At 40.3% G+C, this 26,992-nt stretch overlaps 1 long non-coding RNA gene across 1 annotated transcript in view; it reads left to right on the top strand.

Moving 5' to 3' along the window:
• LOC138924216 (uncharacterized) overlaps positions 1-26,992 on the top strand; it is a 61,192-nt gene that overhangs the window by 17,171 nt on the left and 17,029 nt on the right. Inside the window, exon 2 of the long non-coding RNA XR_011438988.1 lies at positions 10,500-10,566. This is a non-coding gene — a long non-coding RNA (uncharacterized lncRNA). The remainder of the gene's footprint in view (positions 1-10,499; positions 10,567-26,992) is intronic.

Raw genomic sequence — 26,992 nt, 5'->3', positions numbered from 1 at the left:
TTTTGAGCAGAGAGATAAGACAGCCTTTTGGCCCCATTGCATTTCCCTTGATCTTAACCGCTGGAACTGGATTGGTGTACAAGGGTAAAAACAGATTTCCCAGGCTAGTTTTGGATCCAGGAGGAACCGGGACAGGAGTTCAGAGTTCACACCAGAAAAGCTGACCATTTCATTCTTATAGTCCACATACTGCGCCTGGCAGCAATATGCCAGCTGGAAACATACCTAACAGCAAATAGGAAGAAAAACAGGAATCTTCTTAGCTGATGCTAGCTTGATGCTCATGTCTTTACTTTAAAGCAATAATTTTCAAAGTTTAATTTCCACTTAGAATCACAGAATTTTGAAACTTGAGAGGACTTTAAGGATTAAAATTCTGAATGGCCTTACTATGACATTTTGGGCAAGGCAATTCTTCAATGTGTGGGACTATCCTTTAGGTTGCGGCATATTTAGCTTGCCTGGTACTGAGTCAATGAATGCCAGTGATATCTTGCCACTGACAGCTACTGATAGATCAACCCACTTCTTTTATTATTAGACAACAAAATGTGAAGGATGTCAATGGACTCATTCAAATTGTAGCTGACTAGTTCAACAAATATTTATAACTCTTACCATGTGTCGGGACCTGAGCTAGATGCCGAGGATATTAAGATTTATAAGATGCAGATTTGGTTCAGAGTCTAGCAGAGGAGGCAGACATGTAAATAGTTATCTTCATTATTTATACACATACACACACACCATCTACTGTGCCAACGTGGATGACACAGTAAATAGGCAAAATAGCAAATACATAAGGTTCGTGGAGCTTGTTGGAATTTATAACCAAGGAGAATGCACATGACCCCTTTAATTTGCATCTTAAACTACATTCACGTGTACTTTTCATTCATTAATCTAGCCAGTGGGTGCCTGCTGTGATCCAGGTAATGTTCTAAGCATGGGGATACATTCCCTCCTGTAGTTTACATTTGAGCCATTTTCTTTCTTGCTACTTTTCCAGTTCTACTCCTAAATGACTCACACAATGGTATATCTTTAAAATTTAGGATACCATCAGTAAGTTTTAAAGTGAGCATTCTTCCCTTTCACTATTCCTTCCCGCCCCAGAATATCAAGAGGAGATGCATCACTTATTGGCCCATAAGTAACAGAGAAGCCACTAGAAACAAGTTCTTACTTAAAAAAAAAGTTTTGAAATTGCTTTAGTAAAAGGTGAAAGATTTATACGATTTGAAGAGAAACCAGGGTATGAAATTGCTTTAGAAAGTTTAAAGTTTATTAGAATGTTATATGATTACTGCTGATTTTATCTTTGGATTAATCAGGTTGATTTGAAGCTTAGCATGCATTGGTTATATGAAACCTAGTATGTTTGTGAACCAGTTTTGTTGGCTTGACTTCTGAAGTTGTGGGAACAAATTCAAATCTTTCTTTTATCTTTTCATCAGAGAACAAAAAGAACCTTGTTTAAGCACCTAACTTAGCATTTTCTGGTGTAATAAAAGTTAAAGTTGTTATATGATCCCGATTTTATAGTTGTTAACCTCAAAAATAAAATAGCCAGTTTTTTTTTTTTTCAACCAGCAAAATGAGTTTATTTGGGATACCAGAGAATTGTAATTTCAGACAAGCAAGCTATGGTGAACCACAGGCAAGTCTGAAGCGACAAAAGTGTGAAAACAAACAGAAACCTCATTAAAAACGGAGTGGACAGGCCAGAAGAGGGAGCTCTGCAAGGATGGCGGACCCAACAGGAAGAAGAAAGACTTCCTCTTCTTGCCCAGCTACAGCTCAGCCAATGAGAGACTGTCACAACTTAGCCAATGAAAAGCCGCTATACTTCCAACTTGCGATTCCTCCAATGCGCTGCAATGGCCCTCCCAACTATAAAAGAGTTTTTCCTCCCCTGGAGGCCAGGGCTCGGATGTGGCTGGTCATGGCTGCAGACTTTGAATTGGAGTCTATTGCTAATCCCAGATAAAGCCATTTTTTGCTGGAGGGATAACCGCCTCTCTATTTGTTTAAGGTCCGCATATGGTCAGCTGTTATTAGGTTTTAGGAGGAAATTGGGGAGAGTTGTTTTGAATAAAAGTTCGCTGGAGAACAAGAGTTCCAGGTTGTGGTGGTTTCTTATTGTCTGTAAGCAGTGGCTAGTGCTTTGCTGCTGGAGTGGGGTGGGTTCTTCCTTCCCTTTCCTAAAAGCAGGGACGAAATTCCCATGGGAAAAATGTCCTCCCTTGTACCGGAAAAACGCTAACATTCTTATCATCACAGATAAGAAGTTGAGACAGAGAATTTTACACAAAGGATTCTATACAAACAGATCTTGTTGAAATAATTTTTATCTTCCTTCTTCCTGCTGGTTTTGTAGGCTGCAATGAATGGTATACGCATGAGAACTCCCCCTGCAGGGCTTCCTGACTCCATTTTAAATGAAGTTTTCCTTTATTTATTATTTATTTATTTTCCTTGTTTATTTATTTATTTTCCTTTATTTATTTTCATTTTATATAGTAAAATGAATTTTTTTCTGTTGTTCCAAGGAATTACTTCAGCTCAAAGAAGCACCTGTTTATTTTTACATCTTAACTTTCCTTGTACCCATTATCTACTGTCAAAAGAAATTTAGGGAGCTTTACTTGATGTGATTATTTTTTTGAGCCGGAAACAAACTGGTCTTGAACAGGGAGACTGTAAAGTCAAAAGTGATGTGGAGTTCAGAGGCATGCCATCACAGGATGACTTATAAAGTGAAAAGGAGGAAATTGTTTAGCCTTTAAATGGTGATGATGATGATGATGATGGTGACAATTACGATAGGGGTTTCCAGACAGCAGGGGATTGGTCAAAAGTGATTATCTTATACTATTTTAGGAAGACGACTTAAGTTTTATTTATCATTATCGGAGACATTTATGATGTAATAAGAAATACCTTGAGTCGCACTTACATTTATGAAATAAGGTAGATTAAGTTTTGCTTAAGTGGCTTAGCTGGTTTTGTCTGCTCAGGGGATCTTCAAGCCTGGTCTCCGTCTTATTTTATTTTGACATTATAATATCTTAGTTATCATCATCATCATTGGATAATGATATTTCATTTCTAATGATATTTCATTTCATTTCATTTCATTTCTGATAGATTCTTGCAGAGTTTAGGAGCCCTGTCCTGTATTCTTACTTGGATTTTCCTTGGCACCCAGTACAGCGTTCTACGTATAAATGTGTTCTCACCAAATTATTTACTGAATCTTCTGAGGTTTCAGAAATGTAGCCCAATTGTAGACGTGGAAGTCCAGTACAACAGAAGAGACTATGGTTTTTAGCAATTTTCCCTGAACTCAAGCCAACAAAGTTATAAAACCTTGACAAATACAGTCGTCCCTCGGTATCTGCAGGGGATTGGTTCCAGGACCCTGCCCCCTCACCTGTGGATGCCAAAATCCGTGGATGTTCCTGTCCTTTATAGAAAATGGTATAGTGTTTACATAGAACCTACACAATCCTCCCATGTACTTTAAATAATCTCTAGATTACTTATAATACCTAATATAATGTAAATGCAGTGTAAACGGTTGTTACACTGACTTGTTTAGGGAATGACAAGGAAAAAAAGTCTACACATGTTCAGTGCAGACTCAGCCATGGTAGGCCTTTTGATTTGAGATTGGTTGAATCTGTGGATGCCGAACCTGAGGATACAAGGGCCGACTGTACTGTTGCACTGTTCTCCTTCCTCCTCTTGATGATATCAACCGTCAGCACATCATTGCTAGGGAGTTTGATCAGACCTGGGAAAAAAAGAGTCCAATAACAGAAATATTTTCTTTTCACTTGGAGACCTTATATACCTAGCAAATAAATCAATCTTGACAATAAGAGGCAAGCATTATAATTTATAATAAGAAATATATATATACACATATTTTTTTTATTTTGCAAAGAAAAATTCATCTTGAGCTAACATTTGTTGCCAATCTTTCTTCTTTTTTTTTTCTCCCCAAAGCCCCAGGGCATGGTTGTGTATCCTAGTTGTAAGTCCTTCTATGTGAGCCACCACCACAACTTGGCAACTGACAGACGGGTGGTTTGGTTCCATGACTGTGGAATGAACCTGAGCAGCTGAAGCAGAGAGAGCACTGACGTTTAACCACTAGACCATCAGGGCTGGCTCAAGAAATGTATATTTGATCTTCATCCCCATTTCTGGCACAGAGCTCCCAAAACTATTTGAAGTTCCAAAGTGATGAGAATGGTAAAGATGTCTTATGTTGTGTTAATGAAGTGTTTTGGAATGCTCCTAGGTCACCTAAGGATGGAGGCTGGTTGCCAGAGGAACCAACCCCGTTATTAGGGGGTTGGAACTTTCAGAGGAGAAGAAAGGGGGCTGGAGATGGAATCTATTTCCAATGGCCAATGATTTAATCAATCATGCCTATGTAATGAAGCCTCCATTAAAACCTAAAAGGACAGGGTTCAGAGAGCTTCTGAGTTGGTGACCATGGAGGTGGTGGGAGAGTGGTGTGCTCTGAGAGGGCATGGAAGCTCCACACCCCTTCTCCATACCTTGCCCTATGTATCTCTTCCATTTGGGTGTTCCTGAGTTATATCCTTTCATAATACACTGGTAATTTAATAAGTAGAATGTTTCTCTGAGCTTCTCTAGCAAATTAATCAAACCCGAGGAAGGAGTCTTGGGAACCTCCAATATGTAGCCAGTCAAACAGAAGCACAGGTAACACCCTGGACTTGTGAGTGGCAACTGAAGTGAGGCAAGGGGGTGGCAGTGTTGTGGGACAGAACTCTTAACCTGTGGGGCCTGATGCTATCTCCAGGAAGTTAGTGTCAGAACTGAGCTGAATTGTGGGACATGCAGCTGGCATCCTGAGAATTGCTTGGTGGTGTTGGGGAACCCCCTGACACACACGTGGCAATTGGTCTCAGAACTGTAATATTAGATAAGAATGAGGTGAATGAATAAGGAGTAGACAAAATTTATGTATAACCTCCATAATGAAACTTGAGGTCACCAAACAATAATCTTGTTGGTCTTTTTAGTATACATCAAACCAATGAATTATCCAAAGACTCATATATGCGCAGAAGGTCTAGTTAGAAATCTACCTAGCACCAAGGTCGACAACTCCCTCAATCCTAAAAGCCAGGAATAAGACTAAGATACACTTGTGGGTAATAGTATAGGGCTCAAGACATGGGCAGAGAATAGGGCATGAAATAAAATGAAGAAAAAGAGTGAAAGATTGAAGGATGGTGATTTAGAATCAGACAGACCTGGTTTGAAACTCAGCTCCAGGAAGTATTAACTGCATGACCTTGAGAAAGTTATTTCATTTCTGAATCTTTTTTTTTTTTAAATCAGTAAAATAGGGATGGGAGACTACTGCAAAGGTGTCCACAGGGATAAATTAGCTGATGTACATGAAACAATGGCATATGCTACTTAGCAAGGAGCGTTTCTGCACACATAACTCATTTAGCAGCAAAGTATGATCTTCCTGGAAGAAAGCATAGCTGGTAAGGAAAATAGAAGCACAATAAGTATACTCTTCTGTTTAAGAGAACCTTTCTTAGATTAAGGCAGTGCATTTTCTAGGTCTTAGTAGAAGTAAGCAAACAGCTCTAGAATTCATGTGATGAATCACTAAATGTGCCCTTATTTAATCACTTAAGCCTAAACTAAACGTAATCTATTTTGCCCTGAAACATGCATTAGAGTAATGGTTCTTAAACATCAGTGAATATCAAGATAACTTGAATAGATTACAAATCACAATAAAAAAAATTACCATGACCAGACTTTATTCCAAGCCTACTGGATCAGAAAAGAAGGGTGAAGCCCAGAAATTAATCACTTTCCCTGTAATACCTCACCTCATCCACTGGCCCTAAAGGAAAAGAAAGCAAAAAGCTTCTCCAGGCATGAACACTGCTGAGTTTAAGGATCAGGAAAGTCCAGTATATAAACTAGACCAGACCACACTAGATTTGGTACTCCTGGTCACACAGGCTAGGGGTTCTGGATACCTTGGCCAGCTCCTTAGTAAGGAGTGTCAGCATCCTGCTTCATGTCTTTTACGTAATGCTACTTATATTTATGCTTAACTTAGCTACGGGGAAGGTCATCTGGTTCTTAAACCCAAGTGTGGGTTTGAGATACTCTTAAATTCTTGTGTGACTTGCGTAAAGTCTAGAATTAAGAAAGAATGTTTGACCTTGTATAAATTACTTAATATTTCTGAGTTTCAATTTTCTTTCATAAAATGGGGTTATTAATAGTAGCAACTTGATAGGATTGTGTTGTAGTGGTAAATTCCGACAATAAATGACTATTTGTATTTTCTATTACAATCAAGATTCTGAAGTCTCAAATAGCCGAAACTCAGGGAAACAGCATTAGTTATAGAATACTGACTAACAAAGTTTGTTGCCATCTAGAAATGCGTTAAACTATAAAACCACCCAGTAAAGAACAAGGCATAAGGTACAGTTTTCTTTCTGACTCCCTCTCCCTGACTCCTGGCAACTTTTGATGTTCTGTCTTCTTTGTTATTTTGCACTGTTACTATTATCTCTTGCATTATTATTTAATTTCTTATGCTTGTCTTGTCTTTCCAATTACCCTTTAAACTCTCTGAGGGAAGGGAATACATATCACACTCATGGTAGTATTTCAGGGCCTAGCACAGAACCTTGAAACAGAAAGTGCTCAGTAGAAGATTCAATTGATGTAGGATAAAGATGCTAAAAAGAGTGATAGGGAGGAGAGACAGGAGTCTGTGGTGAGCAGAGTTAAGTGTGTCAGATGCAGAGCAGCATGGGTATTAAGGATGCTTAATCTCTCCCAACAGCTGGATTCTGGCTTCTGTAGAGTCCCATCTTCATTACTTAAACTTTGTGTATATGATTATTTAAACTGAATACATATTTGAAAAGCATTTAAACAATGCAAATATTTCCAAAAGGTACATATTTGAAGCTAGAATTACGATGTCATTTTAAGTTAAATATAACTAATATGGCTAAACATGATAGATTGGACCCGGGGTGTGTAGACTGGCAGACACACCTACACTTGATATCTCCCCAGCAATTGAGTGGCATGAAAATATTATACGAGGGAGCTGACCAAATGTCTTTTCAGAGAAGAGGAAGAGCAGAGCATGATTCTGATAAAATTTGTTTGTGAAGTTGGATTATGAAGAGTTGGTAGGCTTACTATTAAGAATTTTAATTTCTGAAATGTTCTTTCATTTTCAGTCAGATCACCAAAACAGAGGAAAATTGAAAAGTGAAAGGAGTGTCTTTGAAGGAAAAAAATATTATTTATTCAGTTGTGTTGAAGATCTCTCTTTCATCTCCATTTGAAGAATAAAGAATCTCTTCTATTAAAGTGCCTTTGTGTCAATGCAAATCAGAGTGATGGGAGGTAATTTTAGGACTACACGTTTAGAAAAGACCTACAGAGATAGTGCCATCAAAACCTTCCCGTAGACAGGGAATATGGTGAAACGGCTGTCAACAGGGAGTGAGGGCTGAAATGATAAGGAGGTGAAGGTCCCTAGATGCAAAGAGAGCAAAGCACACAATATAAAGGTAAATAATTTAAAACCAACTTTGTGATGTTGCAAGAGACCGAAATTTAACATTGGTGGCAATTGAGGGATCATTTTACAATATGCTTTGTAAATATCTTTTGTAACAAAAATAGTTGTGAGCTAATAAATGTGAAAGTGCGTTTTTATTTCAAGCCATAAAATAAATCTCTGAAGCCAAGTACGCATAAATATAGGCCTCTTAAGAAATAAACGTTTTCTAGTGCATGCTCTGATTTATCTGCCCTGCAAAAATACTATCTTCTTATAACTTTTCCTCTTCTATAAATTCAATTTAATATGGCAACTAGATTATATGGGTGGAAAGTGACCAGGGACAGCACAGAGGCAGGCATGCAGCCTGGTGTTTGTTGAACTGGTAGATGGCTCTGGAAAGGGCGAGTCATCCAATTCCTCCTCCTGATGGTGGGCCTCCCAAATTATCTGGACCTCCCAAGATAAACAACCTTAGCAATAACAGGACATTTCCAATCCATGTAGGAGAAGCCTCCAACCTCGCACTTCCCAGTGCCTCTTTGTCACCACTTTCTCAAAGCAGGCAGGCTCAAGTGCTTCTAATTCCAGGAAGAGTAGCTCTCGTAGCCATGATCTCCTGTGGTCGGGAAAAAGTATAGGGCCCCTGTTGTCATTCATCTAGCACCTCGATGTCCTTTTCTGTTTTTGGCCCCTAAGCATGTGCAGACAGAAGAGGCTACGTGGAGCAGCTTGCTCTTGTCCACCTTTCTCCCCCTTCCTGACTTTACTTTTCCCCACAATACCTCCCACCAGCCAAGATGATCTTTTATTTACTTACTTTATTTACTGTCTGTTCCCCTACTGTCTGCTGGGATACAAGCTCCATAAAGGCAAGGGTTCCTTTTGATTTTATTCACTGCTGCATCCCCAGCACTTAGCATAATGCCTGAGACACAGCAGACGCTCAGTAGTAATGTGAAATGAAGACTCTACTAAAATGTTTTCTATTTGCCCCCAACTCTGCCTGAGTCCAGTTTTGACCCATTTACCAGAAGGTTGATTTGGGAGCTGGTTTTTGGATATCTCTGGGGCCTGAGGAAGAGTTACGCCAAGTGAAGCCTTTTGAAATTTTTATAGGGTGACGAGATGCTTGACCCTGCTTGCGTTGAAGCCACAATGCTACTCAAAACTGTTTTCATTTGTGTAGCGTGTTTCCCTACGGTTACCCAAGGACATGTCAGAGCATGTAGCAGGGAATTATAAGGGTCTGTGACAGTGGGTGCGCCACTGCAGTCTGAGTGTTAGTTTCCTCCAATGCAAAGTATCAATAATAATACCTATATCCCAGTGATGTCCTGAGAATTAAATGAGGTATATGTGACCTGGTACACTGTAGGCATTTAGCACGGAGCAACAATTTTTGATCCTCCACCATGTGTCAGTGACCATTTTAAATTGTGTACATGCATGGCCTCTAATCCTCACCACAAACCTACAAGATAGATGTCATCTTTTCCATTTTATAGATGAGCGATATAGCTCAAAGGAGGTTAAGTGACTTCGCAAGCCATACAGTTGCTGTTAAATCTCAGCACATTGGGCACAGATATTTTACATTAACCAGACTAACCCTATGGGTGCACGAAATACTACTAACCTACAGCTAGGTTATGGATCATTTAAAACCCATTTATTTAAAATGGATCATAGGCTATGCCAGCATATGCATGGTGGATCTGTGGATTCTATGGCTCCCTCCCATAGTCTGATCATTCTAAGCATGATATCCCTTCATCTTCCTCAGGAGAGCATGGCTGAGTTTAAAGAATTTTTCTCCATTGCCTGGTAACTGGTGTCAAGATTATCCAAAAATTCTAGAATTCCTTGGTGAAAGAGCAGAGAATGAATCTCATTATTTTAGCATAGACTTAGTATCCCTTTGGCCACCTGGAGCTGTGAACCATGAACGAACGCTGGGCAGCTGTCAGAACAGTTTTTCCTCTCTCAGATTATTTCTGTTTGTCTTCCTCCACTAGACTGTGCGGACCATAAAATGCCAAGTATGCCCCCCGGTTTCTGGGGCAGTGCCCAGTGCTAGTAGAAATCTACTTAAATGAATAAAAATGGAATGAGTGAATAAATGAAGATAAGGAGTCTTTCCAAAGTGTGTTTAGTTAAATAGTTGTAAATCTGTGTTCCATACCTGACTTTAATGCTGGTCAGGGTAGAGATTTCCATCCCATCTTATAGAGTCATACAGATCATTTTCTTCTGGGAGTGACACAGTGGTTTGTTTCCTCTCAATAGTTATAGAACCAATTCCCATATGTGCAATGATCAAGCTCTTGCCAAATGTTAGGGGAAGAGCGTGACAAGTTTAGTAGTCATAGTAGCAAACACTCATATTGCATTTACCATCTGTGCTGTTCTGAACACTTTACCTTCATTATCTCATTCAACACAAAAAGCAACCCTGTGAGGAATGTACTATGATCATCTCCATGACCCAAATGAGGAAATCAAGGCACTAAAAACGTAGGCAATCACCCAAGCTCATACAGCTAGTAAGTGGTAGAGCTGGGATTTGAACCCAAGCCATCTGGCTCCAGAGTCTACGTGTTCAGTTACTACTTTGTAAAGCCTCCTTAAATCAAGGAATATACAGTAAATATAAACAACTGTAATAACTATATAGTGGGACAATATCTTGATATATTAACTAATTTTCTTGTTGTTTTCAGTACTTCCTGAACTTTATGATCCTTTCTCTCCTTCAAAGCAGCGCCTTAGTACCCTGAGGGAAGGCATGACAGAATAGAACACAGAACACAGAAAAGATTAAATTGTGAGCTCTGGGCATAAACAAAAGATTTGAAAAATACGATTTTCTCTCATCCTCCAGGCCAGGTGGGCTTGTCTACTCAGTGGACTGGAGAGAACTGGAACATACGATTCTAACTACCCCTCTGGTAAGTTCCATTGATGGGAGGGGGGATAAATGCACTCCAGGGATTTGCATATCTCTGGCAGAGAGGCCCTGAGCCTCCTGCCCATCCTTACAGACTTGAGGAAGCATGTAGAAGCTGATTGGGCCCCAGAGCTTCCTGGGGCTTGAGTGCGGAGGGTAGAATTAAAGGGCAACAGGCCTTAGGCAGCCCCATCTAATTTACCACAGTTGGCGTTTAGCAAAAGGAACTGATGCGTTGTCGTGTATCGGGAGGCCTGAGTGATTGGGAGAGCTGAGTGTCATGAGATCTCGAAGGTGGGGATGAACGGGGTCCAGTGGTGGCTTAATGGATGAATGACGCAACGTCTGACAAACGACAAACATGAAGCAGTCTCAGAGGATGTCATTGTGGTGATGATGACTGAGGACCAACTTCATCATGTGTCTGTCCCCCTCAAGCACCTGACCGTTTGGTGCTGTGTGAGCGACCTCAGGATCCTACCCACAGATGGAAGTGGGACAACAAGGTGAATTAACTGAGTATAAGTTTCTGTCACCAGATAGAAAAAGAGCTTGTGACAAAAATTAAGTTGTTATAGAAAAATGCAGATAATATAGATAATATAGAAAACTAAATGTCTTACATATTAAAATTTGTGCTTGTGAAAAACCTTCAGTACAGTAGGTAACATTTATTGTTTAATGTATACTAAGAACTATGCCAAGTACTTTAAAATAGTCATCTCATTTAGTCTTTATAATAAATTTAGGACGGGGGTTCCATTCATGTTTCCCCATTTTACACATGTGGGAATTGAGGCTTGAGGTAGGTAAGTAAATTGCCCAAAGTCACAACTGAATCACTGAGTGAGGAGTCAATTCCCATCTCACTAGATCCAAAGCTTCTGCTCTTAAACATTCCGTCACTTCCTCAGGCTTTATCTCCATGGAGTTGAAATAATATAATAGAAATTTGGGACTAATGTTTATCGTCTTGTTTCTCTTATCCCTGATATTCCATTTTCAAGACCTCTGGCATCTACACCCAAAATCCACACGGACTCCATCTACTTGTTTTTCTTGTCCCTGGTACCACCAAATTTTACTGTCAAAGCTGCCACGTACAAAGACCAGAGGGAAGCCTGCAGACCATGAAAAGCTGCAAGAACGCTGCCTTGACGATCTTCTCAGTGTCTTAAAAGAGGGGACTAGGGAAAGGTACTTAGGTGTTTTGGGAGCTGGAGTTATCAAAGGGAGGTTTTAAGACAGAAGAAAGAAAGCAAGGTCCTGGTCAGAATGTGTGAACTTGGCCGAAGATATTGGTTTTTCCTTGGGAATGCCTAAGTCTGTGCAGAGTTCTGTTAGGTCGGTTAGTCTGTGGTCTTCTCTTGGAGCATATGGATCTGAGGGAGCTGGTGGTAAAGCTCTCTGAGCTTAGTTCATGCTACACATCACCTTTTGGTGTGGTTTATCCGTCTTGTGAGTCACCGCACATTTCACCACCACTGCTTCTCTCTTGGCCTCATGCAACAGCCCAACTATTCTGTCATCGTCTTGCTCTTCAATGGCTGCCTTGGACTTGAAATAAAACCCAAAATTCTTGGCACAACCTACACTTCTGTCAACAATTCCAGTGTCATCCTGTGCCACTCCCCACACACACACTGGTCCGCCAACCCTGGCTGCTTTCATTTCTTCAACACATCAACTTGTTATGGCCTCTGTCCCTTCACGCATAGTGTTCCTTCTGCCTGAATGATCTTCTCCACTCTTCCACTGCTACATTCTGGTATAACTGCCACATATTAGCTTAAAGAAGCCTCTCAAATCCTCATTTTATGCTAGGTGTCTTGAGGACATGATCTCAAAGTGTATTGTATTTCCTTTCATAGCATACATAGAAATTTACAATTGTACAGTTGTTTGTATGCTTCTTTGTTTAATGTTGCCTCCCCAGCAGACAGTGAACTCCCTGGGCTTAGTATCACATCCTCAGTACTGCTTGGCAGACAGCACTTGAGAACTATTAACTCAATCACAAATGAAGAATTGTGGGGAGTATACCTGGGGTTGGTTTTGGAAAAGATGCTGGGTGTCCTTCTGATGGCTCAGGCTCGCCACTTCATGTATGAACCTGTGGCTAGCTCGGTCTGTGACCAGCTCTTGATTAAGGAAGGTAATAAACCTAAAGTTTTTTTTTGGAAAAACTTAATTAGGAATATATCCTCCTACAATAAGTAAAGTTGTTGTGAAGGTAACAGATGTAAAAGGTTTCTGTAATCAGGATCTTCGTATGAATGGAAGGTCCTGTAACCACAAAGCGCAATGACCTCATGTTATGAGCCTAGTAAGACTGGAAGCCGCAGAGCTTAACAACGAGTGTTGGGCAGGGTATAGTCAAGAAGTCTAGGTTCCAACCCTTGCACCTCCACTTACTAGATGTGTGTCCTTGGCAAATTACTCTCTATCTCTGTGCCTTGGTTTCTTTATCTATAAAAAGGGAATAAAGCGATTGCTTACTTTCAGAGGGTGGTTATGTGGATGAAATCACACAATGTAGATAAAGTGCTTGGCTCTTAGGAAGAGCTTGATGAAAGTTTACTATGCTCACTTTAGACATGGAAACATGCTTTTGGGAGGGAAGTGGGAAAGCTGTGGGACCTGCAGAGCCAAGCAAGTGTTTGTTATTTTGTAATGTGGCTGAACAAATTAAAAAACTGTGAAGAACTTTCAGAAGTCAACATTAAATCTGTGAAAGGATAGTATTTTGAAAAAATATTTCTTCATTTAGTAAAGACTTAACCAGTGTTTGAAATACTTTAATATCCTCTGAACGCATGGATTCTACTTATTTAAACTTTTCTGAAGTAGTTAGAGAACACTTCACGGTTGGGAATTTTTGCTAGAAAACACATCTGTAAATTGGTAGACATTTTGAAAGCAAGGAATGAACTAAAATACTCCAAAATTCCAAGATGTTATGCAATGATTTATGAAATTCATATTGCATGTATATTAGGCCTTCTTGCTTTCTACCTTCTGTGTCTTCTTGAGGAACACCGTGGAGTACCCTTTCCTAGCTTATTTGTTGCAATGGTCATCATGTTCATTTTAGCCACTGTTGGCCCAAACAACTCCTATTTCTTGGGGGTTTTCCTCCATCCACTCATCCTTCTCTATTAAAATGTCAATTTTTTTTTTTTTGCTGTTCTTGGCTACAGTTATAACCCCTTCCTCTGTAGCCGATACTTTGTGAAAGAAAATTTTATCTTGGAACATATTTCATATCTACAGCTGGTGAAAAGAGAGACTAAAAGGAAGGGAGAAAGGCATTAACTGAAATCAAGCTGTAAAGAAACAGGACCCTAAAGTACTAGGAATTAAATTCCCTGCCATTGTGGGATAGTTTAGTGCTTCTGGCCTCGTAAATGTATTTCTAAGTAACGATATAATTCCAATCAACATATTATTATAGAATTCCAGTTCCCATGTTCTTTGACAAAGGACCTCCAAAAAGAATGTTTCTTACCATTGTCCTTCTAAGCTGTGGATTCTTGGTTCTACTGGATTTTCTCTCAATGTCACAGTGAGGTGGTGAGGGAAGAGGCCAGGAGAGAAGGTTTCCTTGAAGAGGAATCAGCAGAGTCTGGTGAGAACAGAGCATTAGGAGCAAAACTGCTGACTTCAACTCTTATTCTGCTGGAGCATCTGGTGGCCTGTGGAGGCTGGGTTAACTTTCAGAGGCTTTGCGTTTTGCATCTTACCCTATCCTTACTGGGTTTGGAGGATAAAGTGGGATATTGCCTTTCATAAGTGTAATCTTGTATTTTGAAATATTCCAAGTGCAACAGAACCACAAGGTTCCCCATCTCATTGCCCTGGCAGTCTTGACGGCAGCCCTCCTATGACCTCACCTGCAGTACCTTAGTGGCAGCTTGGCTGGATTTCCCAGCTGTACTCTTTCTGCTTCAATCTCTGGCAGATTGCTCAACAAACCAATTTTTCCTGATATTCTACTTTAATTAAATTACAGCCCTGCTGCAAATCACGTTCATGTTCAACGCATCTAGCTTAAATTCCTCTGCAGGACGTGGTTTTATAGTTCCCCGAGTATTTATCTAGTTCCCAATGTGGGCCAGGCATTGTGCAATGTGCTGGGGATTCAATAACAAATATGACATGGCCCTTATCACAATGGAGCTTGTAGATTAATGGTGAGACAGCAGATGACTTCTGTCTTAGTCCATTCGGGCTGTTATAACAAAGTACCACAGGCTGGGCGGCTTATAAACAACAGAAATGTATTTCTCACAGTTTTGGAGGCTGGAAGAGTGGGATCAGGGTGCCAGCATGGTCAGGAAAGGGCCCTCTTCTGGGTCACAACTTCTGGGTATATCTTCACATGGTGGAAGGGGCTAGGGAGCTCTGTGGCATCTCTTTCATAAGGGCAAAAATCCCATTCATGAGGGCTCTGCCTAATGGCCTAATCAACCTCAAAGACCCCACCTCCTAATACTGTCACATTGGGCATTAGGATTTCAACATACGAATTTTGGGGGGACACTAACATTCATACCATAGCAATTTCTTTATTTCCTTTTCAATGATAGTCACTTATTTAAAAATCATTCATTTGATCAACATATATTTGAGTGCCTGCCAAATGACAGGCACTGTTCTGGTATTTGAGATTATAGTGGTGAATAATATTAAATTTTCCATCCTCATAGTGCTTACATTTTGGCTTAGATTACTCATAAAAGTCATACATCTTTATAATTAAAGAAAACAAAATGTAAAAATCTGCTTTCCTATACTATATCCTTCATTTCTACTTCTCAGAGATAATCAGCATTAATGTCTTTTTGGGTACTTTTCCAGCAATTTCTATGTATATGCCAAAAGGTATGAGTATTTTATATTTTAAGCAAATGGATCAAACTCTAACTCTACATAATGTATTTAATTGAGTCACATTTTAACATCTCTGCAATGGTGACTTGTCTTACAATCAATGCCATCTTATAATTTTAATCTGCAGAATGTTTTCTTTTTTCTTTGTGGTACGCAAAATAATGGTGAGTCTTAGAATTGAGCCAACAAAATATGGTATTCAAATAGTAAACAACTTGGTTACAAGTAAAGAAAACAATACTGTACCAGTCAGAAATTACGTTAGACTGCGAGTAACAGAAATTAAAACCAATAGCGTAAAAAAGGAGTGTAATTTTTCTCTTCTAACAAGGAGTCAGGAGTTGGGAAGGCAGGGTTAAGGCTTGGCTTTTATGTACCACTAGCGCTCAGGCTCCTTTTATCTCGCTCCTCCTCCTGTGGTCCACAAGATGGCTCCTTTTCTTCCCAGTGGTATGACCACATTCCAAGCAAGAAGAAAGGGTGTTATCCACCTTTAACCATTCAAAATATGATACTGGAGAAGGAACATGGTAAATGCAATAAAAGCTAGGGTTCAGAAAATGGGAGGATGGGAAACAGTCCACACATACCATCAAATCCTGCTGGACAGAGACAGTGAGGACTCCGGGCCCTAGCATGGGAGTAAGCTCATTGGTTGGACATTTTGGCAACTCCTGGTCCTGCTTTCTGAGAGAATCTCCCTTGTCCATTGTCCTCTGTGACCTGGATCTTTCCTCTTCAAGGTGGAGATTATGATGGATGCATTTCTAGGAGTTTGTCTGGCTTTTGAAGCTCAGGTTTTTTTGGTGTGACTTTGGGTGCACTGAGATTATTCTAGTAATCAAAAACTGTTGTAATCCAGGCTTGGGGTTTCTTTGACCAATCTATTCCATCAAAATAAGCAGGCTTGCTGTCTGTTTGCTTGCAGTCATTTTCACACACAAGAAACAACAGCCAAGGAGCTTGTAAAGACGTACTTTTTATATATGAAAATTCTGATCTTTTACTTACCGGCTTCTGTGCTGCCTCTTTAGATGGCTCCTGCTGTGAGAAAATTTGAGAAAATGGAAAATGACAATACCCTTAATCCCATTTACAATAGAGACTTTTGCATAATAAAATTTTACAAATTTATATTTTTGCAAATACAAATTTTGCAGTCACACTAATTTTACCGCCTAAACTTCTGCTTGTAATGTCTTCCGCTTGGAGTTGGCTTTCTTAACTCTGTACATCTACAGGCTATGGGACTGTGGCAGATAGTATTCCCCCTAAATGTGTGCAACTTTATTTCCAATCCTCCACATTCTTCTTACAATCTTACTGTGACATTCCTCCTATTGAATGATGGGGTCTATGTTCCTTTCTCAAGCATCTTGGCAGACTTGTGGCTACAGCAGAAGTGACACAATGTGACTTCCAAGCATAGGTCATAAAAAGCAATACAGGTTCCTTTGGGTTCTTTTGGGATGCTTGCTCTTGGAGCTCTAGGAAGCCCAGGTCACATGGAGAGGCCACGGGTTCTGGCCGACAGACCCAGGTGAGTTCCAGTAACTGCCCCTTCAACCTCCATTCACGTGAATGTTTGGGACCATTCCATCAAACAAAATAAAAGTAAAAAGGGTCATTTTCACATAATGCTGAAAGTGGACACGCTGATGACATGCGAGATGATATAGAGACACTAGTCTAGACGATAATTAAATAAAAATGCTTTAATTGCAGATTGATGCATTAAAGACATAAATAATTGCCATCAGTTAGAACCTCTGAAGAGAGATACTTGGAGGACTATTATTTACTCTGTAAAACACGGAAGTTTTTGTTTGCTCAAAGCAAGAGTTTTATCAAGATAACTGACAAGCAATTGTTTTTAAGTTTGAGAATTCTCACTTTGCACACTTTTTTGAAAGATAGTTACTGATTTCTTAAAGGGGATTAAATATTCAAAATGGTAAATGAATAATTTGAAAGACATGAGACTTTAAGGAAACACAGTGAGTGAGTATATTGAAGGTACAAAGCAATGATAGGGAAATATAAAAATTTTATATCAAAAAGTTCATTTTGAAAACCCTATCTCTCAAATAATTCATTGTTTGACTCATAGAGAAGCTATTATATGTATATATTTGCCAATATGTCTGAATTCCACATAAGACATTATATTAGCCAAGATATTTAAGCTACGCTTTGGGAATACAAAGAAGCTGAAATCCAACGGCTTAACATTAAAAGTGTATTTTTTGCTCATATGACAGTCTAACATGGGTGGGCACCTTTTCTGGGAAATTGTCCTTCAAGTAATAACTCAGAGATTCAAGCACCTGTCATCTTGTGAAGCCATCCTCTTTAACAAATGGCCTCTGATACAGAAGAGAAAGAGCGAGTTTAATACTTAACCACTCAGAGACAGAAGTGACACCCATCACTGTCACTCACATGTGACTGGCCAGAACTAGTCACTCGGCCAACCTAACTGCAAGGGAGTCTGGGAAATCTCCTCTTCCTATGTACTAGAAGGGGAAAAAATAGCAAAGGATCTAGCTACTCTGTGTCACAAATTCTGTCATTAAACTGATTATACCAATAAAATCAAAGCACTATAGAGTCGTCCATTTTCACCGCTGTACAAAAACACTGGCTCCGACTACAACTCTACTCTTGTCAGTCCAATGGAAGAATTTTGCTGTTGTATACCAGGCCAGACCTAGGGAAGCCACACCTGGCTAAGGAGCCAGCGTGTTACCCAGAGGACACAGCACTGGAGCTGAGAGCAGGAACTAAGTGAGAGTATTGTCTTCCTCCGGGAAGGGGGACGTTTTGGTGGTATGAAGAGTTGTGTTATGTTCTTCATTCTCCTCCAGAAAGGATCCTTTAGACTCATTTATTTGAAGACACAATTGATGAATACTTCTCCATTATGCTAATCCTTCCTGAGATACAGTGTTTGCATTTTAACAGGGGTGTTTTTATGGCAAAGGGTAAACAATTAAAACTGTAACTTCAGGCTTTGGGGAGGCTGGGTGCTTGGAGAGGGGCTGTATTAGTGAGTGAAGACTCAATCACTGCAATAAAGAGATCTGTAAATGAAAGGCTAAAACAGACAATTCTTTATGTTTCTTTAATGTAAAAGCCCAGAATGGGTCAGGCTTGCTCTGAGAAGCCATCTGGATATCCAGGCTGGTGGGGGCTCTGCCATATTCCAAAGGGAATATTATTGTCTGCAAGGTTGAAGCTGAGTTCCACATCCACATTCATACAGCAGGAAGGATAGAGCAGATGTTTAGGGTATGAGATTTCCTCCTTAAGCAGCTAAAGTGATACACTTTGCTTTGTGTACAAAGTGGTGAGAACTCTGGCCTCCCCTAGTCCCAAAGGGGCTGGTCTCTGGCTGAGGAGCCATGTGCCCATGTTGGGGCAATCAGCAGACTCCACCGTGGAGTGCTTTCCTTTGCCTTGAATTCGCTTCTTCAGACCTGCCTCATATGCTCCACTGCCATGGAACTCCACGTTCAGAAGTTATACTTTCTTTCTCTTATTTGAAAAATAGGGACCGGCCCCGTGGCCAAGTGGTTAAGTTTGCATACTCTGCTTCAGTGGCCCAGGGTTTCACTGGTTTGGATCCTGGGTGCAGACATGGCACTGGTCCTCAGGCCACGCTGAGACGGCATCCCACATGGCACAACTAGAAGGACTCACAACTAAAATATACAACTATGTACTCGGGGGATTTGGGGAGAAAACGCAGAAAAAACAAAGGAAAAATGAAGGAGATTGGCAACAGCTGTTAGCTCAGATGCCAATCTTTAAAAGGAAAAAAAAATTAAAAAAAAAGAAAAGGAAAGAAGATATCTCCGTTGTTATGATGGTCGCACTAGGCAAACCGTTCCTTACAGTGTGTTGACAACCCTGGCAAGTAGCTTGTCCATGGGTTTGGACTATAATACCATCACTGACTTACAGACTGATGCTATTCACCAAATACATTCGCTGGCTGATCTTCGGGCCTCATAAGGATACACTGAGCAGACAGGCCCTGATGACCGAACCTTGCCCTTTAGTCTAAGTGCACCTGAGGTTGTGTAACAGGAGCTCAAGGGAGATTCCCCTGGGGTCATGCTGTCTCAGGCCGGGTGGGAGTGACGCACGTTCCAGCAGAGGCTAAAGCCATCACCACTCCTCAGGATCCTGGTACAGGGAGGGTAGGGTTTGCTCAGGAAGTCAAGTCAGTGTGCTCAAGGAGAGTGGGACTGTTTCCTATCATTCTTTCTTTTTCTTTTTTTTTTAAATCGAGGTATCACAGAAATAAAAGAAATAAACCTAAAATTTGCATGGAATTGCAAAAGACCCCAAATAACCAAATCAATTTTGAGAAAGAAGAACAAAACTGGAGGCATCGTGCTCCCTAATTTCAAACTATATTACAAAACTATAGGAACCAAAACAATATGGTACTGGCATAAAAACAGACAGATAGATCAGTGGAACAGATAAACCCATGCATATACGGTCAATTAATTTATGACAAGGGAGCCAATAATATACGATGGGGAAAGGACAGTCTCTTAAATAAATGGTTTTGGAAAAACTGGACAGCCACATGCAAAAGAATGAAACTGGACCACTATCTTACACCATACACAAAAATTAACTCAAAATGAATTAAAGACTTGAACATAAGACCTGAAACCATAAAATTCCTAGAAGAAAACATAGGCGGTAAGCTCCTTGATACTGCTCTTGGCAATGATTGTTTTGAATCCGGCACCAAAAATGAAAGCAACAAAAGTGAAAATAAACAAATGAGACTACATCAAACTAAAAAGCTTCTGCACAGCAATGGAAACCATCAACAAAATAAAAAGGCAACCTACTGAATGGCAGAAAATATTTGCAAATCATATATCTGATAAGGGGTTAATATCAAAAATATTTGAAGAGCTCATATAACTCAATAAGAAAAAACCAAAAAATCTGGTTAAAAAATGGGCAGAAGATCTGAATAGACATTTTGCCAAAGAAGACATACAAAAGGCCAGCAGGTACATGAAAAGATGCTCAACATCACTAATCATCAGGGAAACGCAAATCAAAACTACAATGAGATGTCACCTCACACCTATTAGAATGGCTATCATCAAAAAGACAAGTAATCACAAGTGTTATTACTTGTGATGTGTGAGGATGTGGCGAGGATAGGTGAGGATGTGGAGACAAGGGAACTCTTGTGCACCGTTGGTGGGAATGTAAATTGCTGCAGCCACTGTGGAAAACAGTGTGGAGGTTCCTCAGGAAATTGGAAATAGAGCTACCATATGATCCAGAAGTTCCACTTGTGGGTATTTATCTGAAGAAAATGAAAACACTAACTCAAAGAGGTATCTGCGCCCCACGTTCATTGCAGCATTATTTATAACAGCCAAGACGTAGAAACAGCCTAAGTGTCCATCAGTGGAGGAACAGATAAAGAAGATATATATATATACACACACAATGAAATATTAGTCAGCCATAAAAACGATGAAGTGTTGCCATTTGCCACAACATGGACAGAACTCGAGGGTATTATGCTAAGTGAAATAAGTCAGAGAAAGACAAATATTGTATGATCTCTCTTATATGTGGAATCTAAAAAGCAAAAAAAAACAAAAACAAAACAACACAAAATCAAAGTCTCAGATACAGAGAACAGATTGGCGGCTGCCAGATGTGGGGCAACGGGGGTGGAAGAAATGGGTAAAAAAGAAAAAAAGTTGAGCTTCTGAATGGAAATAAGCATCTCTAACAAAAGTAAACAGCAAATGAATGAGAAAATGAAGGCAAGTGTGCCCCCGACCTCGGCGCTGGCACCAAGGGTTCCATTTCAAATGCTGCTCAACCATTTCCCGGAGAAGCCACCCAGGAAAGTCACTTTACCTTTCTCATCCGATGGTTTCCTCATCGGTGAAACAGGGAGGGTACTGCCATGGCTCAGATGAGATGCTGCCCGGGGTCTTTATTTCTGTCTGACTGCCAACATCCTCTGAGTCCGAGGAGCCCTTCCCCAGAGAGCCAGTGAGCTGCCAACTCCATCCTCCTGCCTTTGCTGCACAATCTGGGCTGTGGTCCAGTCTGCCACTGCCCTCTCTTGTTCTTGCCCCTTCCCAAGGTGCTGCTTCATCACTTCCAAACTCTGTAAGTTGCCCCGTTAAAAAAAAATTGAGGTAAAATTCACATAACCTAATAGCAATCATTTAAAAGTAATTTAGTGACATTTAGTATATTCATAATGTTGTGCAGCCATCATCTCTGTCTAATTCTAGAACATTTTCATCACCCCACAAGGAAATCCCATATCTCTTAAGTAGTTACTCCCCATTGCTCCCTGGTCCAAGCGCCTGGAAACTGCTAATCTCCTTTCTGTCTCTGTGGATTTACCTATTCCAGATATTTCATATAAATGGAACCATATAGTATGCGGACTTTTTGTCTGGCTATTTTCACTTAGCACAATGTTTTAAAGATTCATCCATGTTGTAACATGTATCAGTACTTCATTCTTTTTTATGGCTGGATAATATTCTACTGTGTAGATATACTGCATATTGTTTATCCATCCACGTGTTGATGGGCATTTGGTTTATTTCCGCCTTTTTTTCTATCACTTTTGACATAGACACTGTTAGGTAATTTTTTTCCTGAGAAGTTCGGTGTTCAGCTATCATTGACTTGGTAATTTAACACACTAGATACTTTTGCATTTTAGGTCTTGGCTAAAATACATCACACTGCTGGAGGAAGAGGCTAGAGAGAGCCCAGCCACGTTCTGGGAGGAGCTGGCTCTGTGGCTCCTGCAGAGCTGTGTGTCAATCCCGTGCTCCTGGCAGTACCTCCCTAACCTTAGGCACTTAGAGAGCCTTTCTTCATCTGCAAGTCTGGGATGGTAAGGTTTGCCTTAAAGTGTTACCATGAAGATTGCAGGAGATAACATTTATGCAGGGTAACTTGCACGGTGACTAGAGTACCTTGCACTTGTCAGTTTCCCTTCAAACGTAGAAAGCCTTTAGGGTATGTTTCAGAGAAGACTGGCTGCCAAGATGGAAGATGTGTTGGGATCACCCCAATATGCCTTTCTGATCCTAGGTGTCAATTGCAAGCTCCAAGGCTTAGCCCAGTTGGGTCTGGTTGGCAAGCTACAAATTCCTTTTGATTTCAGGGTGGCACCAGCTACTTAAAATTTCCTATTCCTTTAATTGCACCCTTTCCTCAGACCTGTTAGTTCACTCTTTCATTGGACCAAACCCAAAAAACTCCACTGGGAGCAAAAAAAAAAAAAAAAAAAATGAATGGGAAAGAATGCTTTTCTCAAATAACTCTCATCAGTTGGAGAAAACAGACCTGAAAACAGGCATTTGAAATCTGCTGTAATAAATATTCTGACTCTGTATGGAATCATAGAAGGAGGACACTCCAGCTAGTCTTAAGAAGCCAGGGAAGAGTGCCAGGAAGAGATGAAGAACTGGCTGAATCTCCAAATCAAGTGCGAATTGGTGATTCACTATTTATCAGCCTGGCATCAATGTCTATTTAGATATTGAAAAAAAAAAAGCAAGCTATACTGGAAAGTAGACTAATACAAGTGTATTAAAATTCTAATTTTTAATTTGCCGGATGCTTAGAATCCTGACTGTGCCTGTCTAAAGAGCAACTCTTTTAGAATTTAGATATCTTTATTTAGATCTTGAAAAAAATATCTTTTTAAAATAGTGAAACAGTCTCTCTTCCCCTGCTGCCTCACTCTATTGTGGAAGAACTCAGTGGCAATATCTTCTCAGAATCAGGCATCTGGAAATGCTTAATTTGTATCCTTATTTCCCAGTACAGTGCCTTGCTTACATTAGACACTACATAAATGTTTATGTGTACATGATTGCTTCCTGTCTAATTGGTTCCTATTAGCAGGCAAATCATAGATAAATTTTATGAAGTTTTTCTCCACACGTTCGACACAGCGCTGAATGCTGGGGATACAGAAATATCTAGATCCCACCTCAAGGAGCAACTAACACATTGACTCAGAATACTGTCTTTCCTCTAGACTCACCAGGACTCTTAACAAACGCTGATGCCCAGGCCTCAGGCCTAAAGATTCTGATGAAAATGGTCTGGATTGAAGTCTGCTTATTGGTATTTTTTTTTAAACTGTCCAAGTGATTACAAGGCACAACCTGGGTTTATACCTGGCAGGAAAAACACATCCATAAAAAGGCAAATACATGGTATAATGATGAAGAGCCCTGGGTCTGGAGTCCTTGAGTTCAGATGTACTGCTCTCCTCTCCCTAAGTTGCGTGACGATTTACCCACTCTCTCTAAGACTCAGATTCCTTATCCATAAATGAAAGCGGTAATAACACTCAACTGCTAAGATTTTTGGGAAGAATAAATTGGATAATGCAAGTAAAGCACTTTGTACAGTATCTGTCATATAGTAGCCATTCAGATTTTATCAATTATTATTGTTCTTTTGTTTGAGGGTGTAGGCAGAGTGTGCTACGGGAATACATTGAGGACTAGAGAAGGTCTCTCGGTGGGAGGGTATTTTCTTCTCTGCCAGGTGCCACCATAATTTTGTTGCGCAAAATGGAGGCCAACTGTCATTCCTGAAATAGTGACTTCATCAGGGACCACTTGCATCCCCTCCACCTACATGGATATCAAAGGCAATGGAGTGTATGCTAGTGCCTCATCTGAACAACGGGGCAAAAATATCTCTTTTTCAGGGTTATGGTGAAGATGAAATAAAGCAATTACATGAAAAGTGCCTATCACATAGTAGGTCTGTAGCAAATGTCAGCCCCTTTCCCTATACCAGGGCCACAGCAATGTGTCCAATCAAGCTCAGGATTAATCTTCCCTTAAGCATAGTTACTGACACATCTGACCACCCAATATCAGAAAACCTGGTCATGGGTTTGTTCATTCATTCATTCATCCAGCCATCCATCCATGTGAAAAATATATATATTAAATACTACTACATGTATGGCACTGTGACAGCCCCCGTGGATACAGGTGTGACCAAACAGACACAATTTATGATATTAGGAGCTGATGTTTTAGCAATGGGATCAGAGTACAGGCAACTACTTGTACTTTTTTCATTTAATTTGATCCATAACTAATTATCTAGTTATTGTTATTGCGGTAAGTGCTACAAAAGTATATAGGGGTTCAGAGAAGCTTCCTGTTGGAATAACTTGTGGATTGGAATTTGAAAGATGGGTAGGAACTGACTGGGTAGTAAGAAAGGAAGAGTGTCTCAGGTATAAGAAGAGCATGAGTGAGGGCCCTAATGCATGGGTGACATGAGGAGCTGAGAAGGCTGGTACCTTTAGAGCAGAGTAAGGAGGTGGGTGTTGCATGGAGTTGGCAAATCATGCAGGGCCAGATCCCACAGGGCATCAAAGGTCATATTAACTATTTCCATCTTACCTCTACAAACAATGGGGAAGCTTGCAAGGATTATTATAATTTTTAAAAAATGAGAGTGGCATCATCATGTGCTAAGGGGAAATGTGTAATTCAAAACCACAACTGTCTACTCAAGAAAGTAGAATCTATGGAAGAGATGCATTTATGTCTTCAGAGCAAGTGGAAGATCTGGGTATCCAGGTTGGAGTTGGAACCTGTGGAGAGCCAAGTGTTTTAGAAAATAAAGTGAAAATATCTCAGAGTTCCTGGGGGAATCAGGAAATTATGGGGTGAAGAGAAGTGATGGGAGGGAGAAAGAGAAGAGCACTAGGAGATGATGAAATAGGTTACTGTGTAGGTTGAGAGTGAAGGAGAAATCCCTGGTGGTGTGGTGGTCTAACAGACGTTGAAGAACATGTCCACTATAAACATCACAGACCATCAAACCTTTTATAGAAACCTTAAAATTTGTATACGGTCCACTATACTCATTTTTTTGTCAGGGGGAAGAGACAGTTATGATCTGGTTTGATTTGTTTTGTTTTGTAGAAATCTAGGCATATTAGTTTCCTATTACAGCTCTAACAAATTACCACAAATGTAGTGTCTTAAAACAGCACAGATTTATTATTTTACAGTTCTGAAGGCCAGACATCCAAAATAGGTTTCAATGGGCCGAAATCAAGGTGTTGGCAGGACCATAGTTACTCTGGAGACTGTAGAGAAGAATCCATTTTCTTGCCTTCTTTCAGCTTCTAGAATTGCATTTCTTGCATTTCTTGGCTTATGGCTCCTATCTTCATTTTCAAAGCTAGCATTATAGCATCTTTTAAAAAAATCACCTCCCACCTTCCTCTTGTAAAGACTGTTGTGATTACATTGGGCCCACCTGGATAATCCAGGATAATCTCCCCATTTTGAGATTCTTAATTTAATCAAATCTGTAAAGACCCTTTTGCCATGTAAGGTAACATATTTGCAGATTCTGGCGATTAGGCATTGGATACCTTTGGGGGGTCATTATTCAGCCCACCACAGCAGACATCCTGCTAGTGTAGAAAATGGGAAAGGAATTTGCCCTGACTTTGAAAAGTGAGGTCTTGGACATCTAAGTAATATGAAATAATACAGATTAAGGAGAAAATAAAGTCATCCATTCTTTTATTATTTCTAATATTAAGTAACACTCATAAATATCTGAAAATTTTTGTTGAAGCACTAGGGCAATATGTCCTGTTCGCGTTTCATTCACTTGGCAAGTGTTCATTGAGTATACATCAGGTACCAGGCACTGTGGGTGACAGAGGACTCAACCAAGTGTAAGATACAACATTTGCTTTCAAGAAACTTCAATTTTATGGGACAGAAAAAGGAAATTAGTAACTGCAGTACAGTCTGATGAATGCAGTGAAAGGTATACAGAGCGTTACAACAGTCACCTGCTTGACCCAAGGGGCCTGGAAATTGCATCTCAGATGTATCAGTCAGGGTTCAATTAGAGATGCAGAACCAGGGATTTGATTGAAAGCAATTGCGGGAGTGGGTTAAGTAGTCTCTGCAAGGCTGCCGTCTTCACATTGGATGCTGGAGTTTAAAGTCTGCAGGGTAGACAGTTGGGAAGGGAAGAGAGGATGGGTGTAAAGTGGGAGAGCAAGGTCAAGGTAGAACCCACAAGCTGGGGACTTTGTCAGTCTCTTACTGCCGCCAACATCGATGATGATGATGATGATGATGCAGGTGTCCTGCAGGAGAAGCTGTTGTCCTTTGTCAACAGAACTAAACCCATCTGGCCCCGAAGTCAGAGAAGCTGGAGGAGGACCCAAGGAAAGGTGGAGCTGCTGGTGCCCCACACCAGCGAGGTGAGCCAGCAGAGAAATGAAAACCTGTGCAAACTGCAAGTCGACACATTACAAGGCCACAGTATGTGCATCAACAGAGGAAAAGGGGCTTTCATCTAACAGCAAGTAGTTTATTGTGGCTGGAATGGTTTATGCTAGGGTGGAAATACAGGATTGGGAGGAGGCTGAGGTGAGAAGAATGAAAGATGAGCCTTCAGTCAAAACAGATCACTGAGGATCA

The sequence above is a fragment of the Equus caballus genome, chromosome 5 (genome assembly GCF_041296265.1).
Source record: "Equus caballus isolate H_3958 breed thoroughbred chromosome 5, TB-T2T, whole genome shotgun sequence".
Lineage (NCBI taxonomy): Eukaryota > Metazoa > Chordata > Mammalia > Perissodactyla > Equidae > Equus > Equus caballus.
This window is presented reverse-complemented; position numbering and strand designations above follow the sequence as displayed.